At 34.1% G+C, this 11132-nt stretch overlaps 1 protein-coding gene across 2 annotated transcripts in view; it reads right to left on the minus strand.

Moving 5' to 3' along the window:
• Positions 1-9410, minus strand: part of LOC103910472 (uncharacterized) — a 29370-nt gene extending 19960 nt beyond the window's left edge. The window contains exons 1-2 of one of the 2 annotated variants that reach the window (XM_087249002.2): positions 9348-9410; positions 8201-8346 (exon numbers count right to left, since the gene is read on the minus strand). The gene's annotated coding sequence lies outside the window, so the exon portion shown is untranslated. Of the gene's footprint in view, positions 1-8200; positions 8347-9347 lie in introns of those variants that run through there. The other variant, XM_087249001.2, reaches the window with a different exon arrangement.
• Between the last annotated feature and the right edge of the window lie 1722 nt (positions 9411-11132).

Consider the following 11132-nt stretch of genomic DNA (forward strand, 5'->3'; position numbering starts at 1 on the left):
TGTTCAGTCCATTAACGTGTGCACATTTAAGCAGATTCAATTCAATTCATCTTTATCTAGTGCTTTTACAATGTAAATTGTGCTGAAGCCACTTAACTTAGAAGTTCTAGTAAATTGAAACTGTGTTAGTCCAGTTTTCAGAGTTTCTCATAAAAGTCATTTTGGTCATATTGATAAGACACAGATTTGAAAGCTGTAAGTGGCCTATTTTAATTTGTATATACTCAGCATTTTAACAAAATGTTTTTCTAAAATTTGTTAAGCAGACCGGGAATACTTGTTCATTGTGTGCCTGACCAGTAAACACATCAGAAAAAAAAAGTTCTGAGGTAACAGTTGAACAAACAGCTGAATATTTGTCTCGCAAACATGAGACATACCTGTTCAGCATCTGCATAAAGACTGAAATGTGCACCTTTCCCCCTGTGTGCTGTTGGGTCATTTTCATCCATTCTGGGTTGATTTTGTGGATTAATTTGGTCAAACTTTCTGTGTTTTAGCAAACGGACTGATATTTGGGAACATCATATTTTGACATAATCTGGGAAAATGCTTTGAAATAAAAAATGAATCTCTCATCCGTTTCTGTAATAGTTAAATTACAGTGAGTTCATGCATCTAGCATATTATTTTATAGCTATATTCTACTGTAACATGCTACGTCAGTTAGCATTAAATTATAAATCGACTTTCTTTTAAATATACCTAAGATGGCTGGAAGTACACATATCAACCATTTATCGGCGCAGTTGAAGCCTTTTAATATTTATTCAGATCTTATTTTCATTTAACAGCAATAGCTGGATGCCTTCATCCATATTAGGGATTTCCTGGAATGTTCTGCTACTTTTGTGAGGCATATATGGAATTTTTGCTCAAGTGTAAATGAAACAGGCATTGCATGCATTTACATGCAAGATTTTCTACCTTGTATTATTTGTCACTAAATGACTTTCCGTGCTCAGAATGAGCATGATGTCACTTGCATGATGACAGCGCTCAGAAGTTGGTTAAGCTGCTCTGTCACAGAAAGCTACAAAATAAGCGACCTGAATACAGATATAGAGGAACAAGCTTCCACACATAAGAATGCAGACAAAGTAGTTGATGTGGACGTTGTTCGGCTTTTTAAGTTCCCATAAACGTTTTGTTTCGGCGCTCTGCAAACTGTGCGGGAGAGCGATGCCGACTAGCATCGGGAACACATCAAATAGGTTCATCCACCTTCCTGACACCAAACACAGATGGCTATGAGGCGCAGTGTAGGATTTCGCATATCTACACATGAATATACACCTATAAATTTCTCGCATATAAACATATACTATGTTCAAAACAAGTATGACACTTGCACATATATAAACCTACTGCATGCATACACCCACATACACATGCACAGACATATAAACTCGATCCGAACATAAACTTGATCCTCGAATAAACACCCAAATTAACACACACACACACGCACACACACACACGCACACACACACGCACACACACTCTCTGAATGCTGGTATAGCACTCAAGGAAACTTACAAAATAAAATTCACAAACATATGTATCAGGAATCTGGTTATTGCAAAGCTGATGAAATAGAAAGAATTTGATTAATAGAAGTATTAAATCTGTTAAATTATGAAAATGTGTTATACAAAATATTAGTTTATAAGACTATATACAAAATATAAGAACTATTTTATGTTAAATCCTTTAACTTAATTAGGTAATTACATACACAAAAATAGATAGTCAGAAAGAACCCTTAAAGGACATTTAGGATAAAAAGCAACCAGAACTATAATTATACTCAAACAACTCCTTTTCTTTTGCAAATATTAATGTATCCTATACTCTTTTTGATTTGTTTTTTAATTATAATTCTTATTCTTTTTCAATTTTTTTTTATTAAATTTTTTTTACGATGTGGATTTTGGTATTATTTTGATTGTTAAATATTCAGTATATACAAAAAAAACTCTGATAAAAGTTTCTGTCCATCACGTTGGTTAAGCTAACCCCCATGAACTAAGTCTATATATATATATATATATATATATATATATATATATATATATATATATATATATGTCTGTTTGCAAAGGAAAAATACAAAGAGAATTTTATTTAAAGAAAAGTTATAAGAGCCTGGAGGTATTATAGAGTTTGCAAATTCAGTTTGCAGACATTTGTAGGTACATACATCTATTGTGTGCGTTTTTGGCAGTTTTTTCTTGTCTTTTTAATATTGTTCATATCGATATCAGAATCATATCGTATCGACTGAAATTAAGAAGTATATTGTGATATAAATTTTTGCCATATCGTCCAGCCCTAATCTAACAACATATTCCCCGACTTTGGTCTTTTGAATCTATTACTTGTTCTCGGGTTATGTGTTTTGGCTGAGCGCAAAGATAAATTAACAATTAATGTAACCTCATTCTGTATATTGACTGATCGCTTGCCTTTATTTCCTATTATGTATAAACTTATTGTACATTATACTTTCATAATAGCCATTATTGGTTAATAAAACTGATATTCATCAAAAGAGAGGGTGTGTTTCGCATTTTCAATGAAAATTAAAGGAGGCAGTAATGTTACAGGCTCTGTTTTGTTATGAATATGCATACAGTGAAGATGACGCTCTTATACGAATCTACATGATGCCAAAACATTTCTGCTGTCTTTTAATTTGTTAATATCAAAATGAAAATAGCAGTTCCTTCTATCATGTTTTCATTTTATTGTTAAGATAGTGAAACAATGTATTGGATGATGTAAATAAGGATTTTAAAGTACACTGTCCTCAGGAGTCTGTTTTCCATATCAAACTTGCGAAGTCTGAACTTATAAGGAGAGGATGCAGGACTGAACTGTGTGTAGGCTACTTAATATTGAGGAAAAGCCCCAGAGAGGCGAATGTCTGCAGCCACGCCTCTGTTTTCAGAAGTCTCCGTCCCGCCCCTATCTGTAATGAGACGGAGCAGCAGCATTTTAGAATGAAAACGGCCTCTTCAGCGTTTCCAAAACGCTCAGTTTTAGGCACTTGAAAACTCTGTAGTATGGACGGATGGCACAACCGTAGCAAAACTTAGCGTTTTCAAACTAAAACGTATTAGTGTACTTACATAAACTTTATTATTAACAATTATGCAAATAGCAAAGAAACTATATTTTAACACTATCAACCACAAATAAGATAACCATACTCGCATGAAAAAAATTATTAGTAATTTATTGTGAATAATGCTGTCGTTTTGAACTATACTTAAGTACTTGAAGTAGTTTGTTTTAATTCAATAGTTGCTGTGGTAATATAACCACTAGCCTGTGGTAATATGATATACACATGTATAATTGTTTATTATAATTGTTTATTTCATATAACATTACATTTTATTATATAGGCCTATGTTTATCATTATATGCTATACGTTATAGGATACACTTTCCATAGCAATGAAACTATAAGTGGCCTGTAAGAACATATTTAATATGAATTATGAAGGTAAGAATAGATTTACCCGACAGGAATTCTATCTTCCACTGGGTCTAGATGTTGTCATGTGTTCGTCATCATCGTCATCAGAGTTGGTTGATGCAAAACTAGACATATCAAGCTTTCTATAGATATATCTCTCATGCCTCTTTGTTGAGTATTTGCTGAGTTTCAGTTTATTTTAATGGCGTCTTTTTTCTGACCACAGTCTACATGTTGTGCGAGTCTCTTGCAGATGATTGTAATAAAGCTTCGTGGGCGTGGTAGCATTAACTATAATGAGCTCAGACTGAGAAACTAAACATAGCGTTGGTTTCATACTAAATACTTTATCAAACATTGTTTGTTTTCAACATGCACTCACTGCATTTAAAAGTACACACTTCAAGCTTACTATAGATATGCGTCTCATGTCTGCGTTTTGTTTTCGTGGAGTTTCAGTGCATTTTACTCACACATTTCTCAAAACAGTTCATGGAGAGAGGAAAAAAAAAGAATGCCTACACTTTATTATCCTTATTTTGCAAAAGCACACACACTTTTGTTGTCATTAGCCCCTTTCACACATACAGACCTTTCCAGAAAATTACCGGCAATTTTGTATGTGTGAACGGGCCCTTTTTGAAAATACCAGTAAATTCGTTCTGGCTATTTTCCGGAAAGAGTAGTTGTAACATTACCGGTAATTTGCCGGAATGCTGCGCTGTGTGAATGCAAAAGGAAGATTGCCGGAAAGAGCGCGTACATGTCTAGAACGTGCTGACGTGAGACGTCTACTTTAGCCAATCAGAACAGTCAGACGCATTCACATGCGCGCGGTTTATGAGAATTAAAGCCTTCGAATATTTTTCCAGGCACCTTTAGCTGCTAGATGTCAGTCAGATAACGTTTCTATGTTCCTTCTTAATGCTAACTGTGTAAACAATTATCGATAAAATGTTTATGATAATCTGTTGTTTGTTTACCTTCAAGCTTTGCGTGTGCCCGTGAGCGCCCATAGCGCCAGCACACACACAAATCATGAACATCTCGACATGCGAAAGTGTTTCTCTATGTTTTCATTGGAGTTGTACTCAATACTGATCCATCCGAAGAGTTTGTAATGTAGTCAAATGTTTACAAACACAAGCGCAGCCGTTTAGAGGTCATTTCTGGTTAATGATGTCAGAATTTACCGGCATTTTGCGATGGATGTGTGAATGCTCTTTTCCGGAAAAATTGCGTAACATCCTCGCCTGTGTGAACAGCGCTTTTTTGAATATACCGGTAAAGTAGTTCCGGAAATTTTCCGGATATTTACCGGTATTACTGTGTGAAAGGGGCTATTGTGAGTGTACACAATAAAAACTAGACACTTAACTGGTTCGATTGATGTATTGATCTTATCTGCACAATCAAAACTGATCTTTTTGAAAAAGTTCTTTGAAAAGTTCTCTTTTCTTTAAAAAGACTTCACAAAACGCGTATACGCGGTCTTCGACCTCTGGGGGTTAAACACCTATAAAAGGGTTAATGCTGCCAACTGATGAGTAAACAGTAAACAGTAAAAATGACACATTTTACTTCTTCCCAACAGGGAAAACACCCAACAGTCTAGAATGCATGATTATTTGGTGTCATGGCTTTAAGGTTAAAAAAATGTGGTTATAATGGAAGTCAATGGGTCAAAAACAGCCAAGAACATAATAAAAGGGTATAGGGCTGCACGATTTATCGATATTATCATGATAATGATATTTGTACCCCACAATCAATAATTAAATATAGTCAAGATTTTACAGTATTAACACCAAGCCATTATTTCAATAAGTGCAGTTTACGGATTGTATAGCAACTCAAGCATGAGTTGACTGCGTCTAGATTGCAAGTGTTTTTTTCGAGGAATGTAATGGTGATCAGGTAGCCTTTGCTCCTGTTCAGTCCAAACTTCCCAAGATAACACAGCAAACCTCATTAACCACCTTAAAAGCAATCACAAAGTGGTTGTCATCAGTGGGTTAATGAGCTCAGGAGAATTCTGCTTTGCATGTTTCTATGCATTACCAACATTACTCAACCAGACCACATTTGTTTTAGAAGTTAACCAAATGTTCACAGAGATTCAGCAGTTTTTATTTTCTAACGTGTTTGCCAGTCATGTAGACAGAAGACACTATCCAATTGTTTCAATGTATATAAAAAAAAAAGTCATTGTGGCCCTGTTCACACGGGTATTTAGGTTTTCATCTATATGATGCAACTTTTATTATTAACAAAAAAAGAAAATGCAATTAATAGTTTCAGATCAATTAACTTAATTTACAAAAAGACTAGCCTATTTTATGCATTAAATAATTAAATAGATAACTAATTTCCTTTATTTCCGATTAGACCATGCTCTTTATTCAGTTTTATATATGCTTTTTAAAAAGAACATTCTATTAACAAAAAGTGTATTTTAGCACATTGAAAGAAATTAAATTAACTTAACTTTTGATTAAAAAAATTTATGGAAAGTTCAGGAATTGATTGCACACACACACACACACACACACACACACACACACACACACACACACAAAACGCAATCATTCAACACATGCATTAATCTCATACCAAATTTTCAATGATATATTTGCGTCACTGCAGCTTTGAAAAGATTAAAATGATTAAGAAGCTCATTAAAGGTTATACACATGAAATGAAACATTCACAAAGGTGTATCGTATGGAAAAACACCAACTGATGGGCGCTGCTTTCAGTTTTAAAAGAATCAAGCAAATTTTAAAGAAAATCTTATTTGCAGAAGAGAAACGACAGAAAAAAAATATGCAAAAGGAAAAGATTAAACATATCGGGACTGTTAAAAAAAAATTCCACTTTATATATTCTTCCGACTCCGACAACAGCAATCTTAGCAACAACAGCTAAGATTATGAATGACTGACTGTAAAACCGTCTCACCTGCTTGTTTCAGCACAGCGTACTGCTGTTTATGAATAAGGAGGTGGAAAGAATGCTCAGTGTAGTTTCACCTCAAGATATTGAAATAAAAACTAACACTGAACTGCTCATTACACTCAAAAAGTCAAACTAAAATGTACAACTGTTGTTAGTTGCACCCGCGGGAAGCACAATGAACCTAACACGGCATTCTTTTAATTCGATATTCGTGAAGTATGTGAACCAACCGCATATGCTTTGTCATGTTGGTCGCGACACTCTGCTTTATACCTTATTAGTTTATTACAATAATTACACTTAGCTTTGTCATCGTTCTTCACCACATGTAGCCACTTTTTTGAGCACATCTTGCGGTCCATCTCTAAACAAATTTTTAGATTATTATTGAAGGTGCTCTCCAGAGGCAGTTCCTGGCAGAGTAGCTGGTGGAAAAAAATGTGCATGCAGAAATTGGACAAGACGAATCAAAATTTAAATTATATAACAAGTATGGGATTCTTATTATCTAATCACCACCCAGTTTTATTACAAGTTGTGTTTTTTATAGTTGTGGCTGTAATCAATTGGATAAATAACCTTTAAAATCCTGCTCATTTAAGGCATAATTTTCAGCAGATTATTGTTATAATAAAATAAATGAAGTAGCCTACCCAATATAAAACATCAGTAGCAGACCTAACTTTATAGCTACAGCCCGGCAGATTCAGTTTTATTCCTGATGAGAATATTCATTGTTGTCAGACTTTACTTTCACATAAATACACCTGAATGAATTAATCAAAACTCACAGCTAATCAGAAAAGCCTGTGTGTGTGGCATCTTGACAGATCATACAGAACTGACAGTCAAAATCTGAGGTAAATCTCTTAAATGTAGCAAGACAAGAGTGCCTGACTCTCTTGCATGTGTAGTTACAATAACAACCCAACATTCTCCTCAGAATTTCCATCAAGCTAACTTTAATACGAAATTAAAGCCGGTAACAAACATGAAGTACAATTGTGGTGCAGCGATGAGATGAATCCGCTTGTTAAGTGACGTGACGTGGCTTCCGGGTCCAAGCGCTCTATTCAACTGAATGGGGAGACTCATGAAATGGTAATAATAAACGTTTACAAAGCGATTTAATGCTTTCGAAAATCACGATCGCAGTATATATGTCCAGCCTAATATCTGATGCCCAGAAAGTGCTAAATTTTTTATAAATTGCAAAATTTTAGGTATTTGTTATGCAGCAAGTCCAGAGATTGTTGTGTATACTATGATTTTATATAAAATTAACTTTAATGTGTGATAGGAATAAAACGTGATCATAAACAAATGATTTCTCCACTCAAATGAATGGCAGCTTGGACCCGGAAACAGTATACATACGTCACAAACACATCACCACTTAACAAGCAGATGCGTTGAGTGACTAATTAGAGGCGTGGCTTTGTAGGACCACGGTGTGTGTGTGTGCAAACTCGCTTTCAGAAAGGAGAGACAGAAAGCGCTTACTGCTGTGGGGCTGCCTCTGATAACAATAAAAAAAAAAAAAACGGTTAAATAAGAAAAGAGGTAGAGAAAGCACAGCTGATATTGCTTTATTGATCCTGTGGGAAAGCAATAATGAATCGGTTTTAATATTTCTGCATAATGTGTTGAAAAACTACATTTTGACAAAACTTAAACCCAAAAGATTCATGGCAAAACATGACTATCAAGCCCAACAACCTCCCGTGCCACCCCTGATCAGGAATAAACACCAACCTATTTGTTGTTCAGAGACTTCATTTTTAATTTTGCAGGGTTCTGGATCACTCATGTTCTCGCTGTCCTGCAATAAACTCTTCACTGAAGCATGATGGGAATATTCCAGCGTTTATAGCTGAACCGGAGGAGGAGGAGGAGCTTCCCTGAAGTAGAAGACAATAATTGTAATTACATACTGTTTGCATATATTTATATTTTAATGCCACATCAGCAGCACTGGCTATTTTCATGGCAACACTTGTAAATATTCAATATATAATTGACAATCATAACTCTTTCTGAAACATCACTAAATATTTCTTTTAAAACACACAAATTAAAATAACAACGATAAGTTCTTATAAGCTCTCTCAGTCTGATCAATGATAAAAAAAAAATCCTCCAGAAAACACACTTTTAAACATTTGCCTTAAAATATTTCCTGAATAAAAACATTCTCTAATATCATTTAAAAATATACATTCTATTAAAATTTTTTTACCATTAAAATATTCTCACACAAGTTGTAGGTTTTTGCCCTGTTCAATAGATGTGTGCAAGTCTTGAGTGGCTGATTCTACATCTCTGAATGTGCAAATATAAAACCAACTTTACCTCTATCATCTTGTGTGTGCAGCGTGATCATGTTTCCAATTGCTTACATTTCTATAGAAAGTTGGTTTTATATTCGGAAATTTGTTCATTTAGAAGTCTCTATTGTTTACCATGTTACTTTGAATATTCGATCGGAATTAGCATTAATGTGGCTTGAAAACAACATTAGCACTGTTTATTTGACTATGAACAATGTACTTTGATAGTCATTGGCTAATGTGATTTCGCTATTTACAGTTTGCAAATAATATTTTTATGAAGTTATATTTGAAAGTCCAAATGTGCGAATATAAATCCAACTTTACCTCTATTACATTATAGAGGTAAAGTTGGATTTATATTGTCACATTCGGACTGTCCCCTAAATAATATAATTTCATAAAAGTATTATTTGCTAAATAATAATAGCGAAATCATATTAGCTGTTTACAGCGTAGCATCGAGCTAAAAACAAGAGAGTATATTAGCATTGAGCACATAAAGCAGTTCAACCTGCAAGATAATTGAGCAAATCTGCAAACACTACAAAGGTCAGATATAATACACTTACTTTAAATAGACGCACAACGACCGTAACATAAGCGGAATTAAACAGCAAAGACTCTGCCTCATGGGCGGAATATTTGCCTGCACGCTGATCAGCGAAAGCTGATTGGCTGCCTGCATGTGGTTCAGAGAAAGCTGACTGACTGTCTGTAAGCGCTTAGCGAAAGCTGATTGGCTGCCTGCTTCTCAATCAGTATCTTAACAACAGAGGAAAACGTTTGTGGACAAAGATTACTAGATTTTTTTATGCATTAGTGATTTACAAATAAAGCAAAAAAACAAAAAAACAAAAAAAAAAAAACAACAACAAACAAAAATTCCCAAGATAATTAAAATAAAAAAAATTAAAAAGACGAAAACAAAAGGAAGACGGCAAAAACAGATTCATAATAGCTTACAATAGACAGAGCTTTGGATTTTTTACAGCTTTGAGAGACTTCATTACCAAAATACATTTTTGACAAATACCTTGTATAAAGGAGATTTTGAAAGTCGACATTTGTGGATGAAGAATTTACCATTTAAAATAATAAAATTAACAAAATTGTTAATTTGTTTATCAGCATTTTCAAAATAACAAATAATTTATTTTGAATTCAATGTTATTGACATATTATTTTTTTGCAGAATAATCAGAAAAATAGTCTTTCCAACATAATTGCACACTCAACAAATCAACAAGTATGTGTAAAATCTTTAAATGAATTTCTATTACTTTCTATTCTTTATTTTCTATCTTATAATAAGTTAAATGACTGCACATTAAATTAACAAGTCCCAAGGGTATAGCTTTGATCACTGTCGAAAATTCTTTAAATTTAATAGGAAAAATTGAACTTAGATAAAAATGATTCATATGAATAGATCCTTAAAGTTAAATAAATCACTTACAAATACCAACCATTTCTCCTCATATAAACTCTTTCCTTTAATAGTAATCAATTTGTTATTCCAAATTTTCATTCTGTGAGGAGAAAAATAATGCACAAAGCAAAGCTTCCAAGCCAAGAGTGCTAGCTCATGAAATTTAGATAATTTTACTGGTAATTTTGATGGTGAAAAATTGCAAGTCAAAAGACAATTGAGAGCAACCACCTTCTTAAAGATACTGTGTGGAATAAAAAAAACATAATAAATCCAGGTCAATTGCACATTTTTTCATCCAATTAATTTTAAATGTATTGTTCATAATTATATAATCTAATATCTCAAAACCTCCATTGCATCTCTTCTTAGCCAATACTGAATTTTTAAGCTGGTGATGTTTGTTCTTCCAACAAAAAATTACTAATAATTTATTTATTTCTTTACCAACTGAATCAAGAATAAATAAAGATAGTCGTGGAAAAATTTATCTGGACATGCCTTCTACTACTTTTGTTAAAGAGCCCATATTATGGGTTTTTGAAAATTCCCCTCCATGTAGTGTGTAACACAGCTCTAAGTGAAGTGAAGTATCCAGCTAAGGCTTAAATCTGTAAGAATACAGTGTTTAAAACGGTTGATTATAAAAGAGTCGACTCATAGTGCTTCAAACGAGTCGCCTTGATACCGACTCATTAGGTGTTTCGCCATGACGTACAAACGAAACCAAGTTATTCACGTGCACGCGCAAACCCGGGAGATTTCAAACCTGAGGCCCCGCCCTCTGACGCAGAAACCCAGACACACACACACACCCACAAACACACGCACACCCACAAACACACGCACACAAACATGCCGGTCGATTGAAGTCACACTGCAGATGGACATTATATTGAGTCTCTACCCAAAGATGAAACATCAG

This window comes from Danio rerio, chromosome 4, assembly GCF_052040795.2.
Source record: "Danio rerio strain M-AB ecotype USA chromosome 4, GRCz13ab, whole genome shotgun sequence".
NCBI classification, from domain to species: domain Eukaryota; kingdom Metazoa; phylum Chordata; class Actinopteri; order Cypriniformes; family Danionidae; genus Danio; species Danio rerio.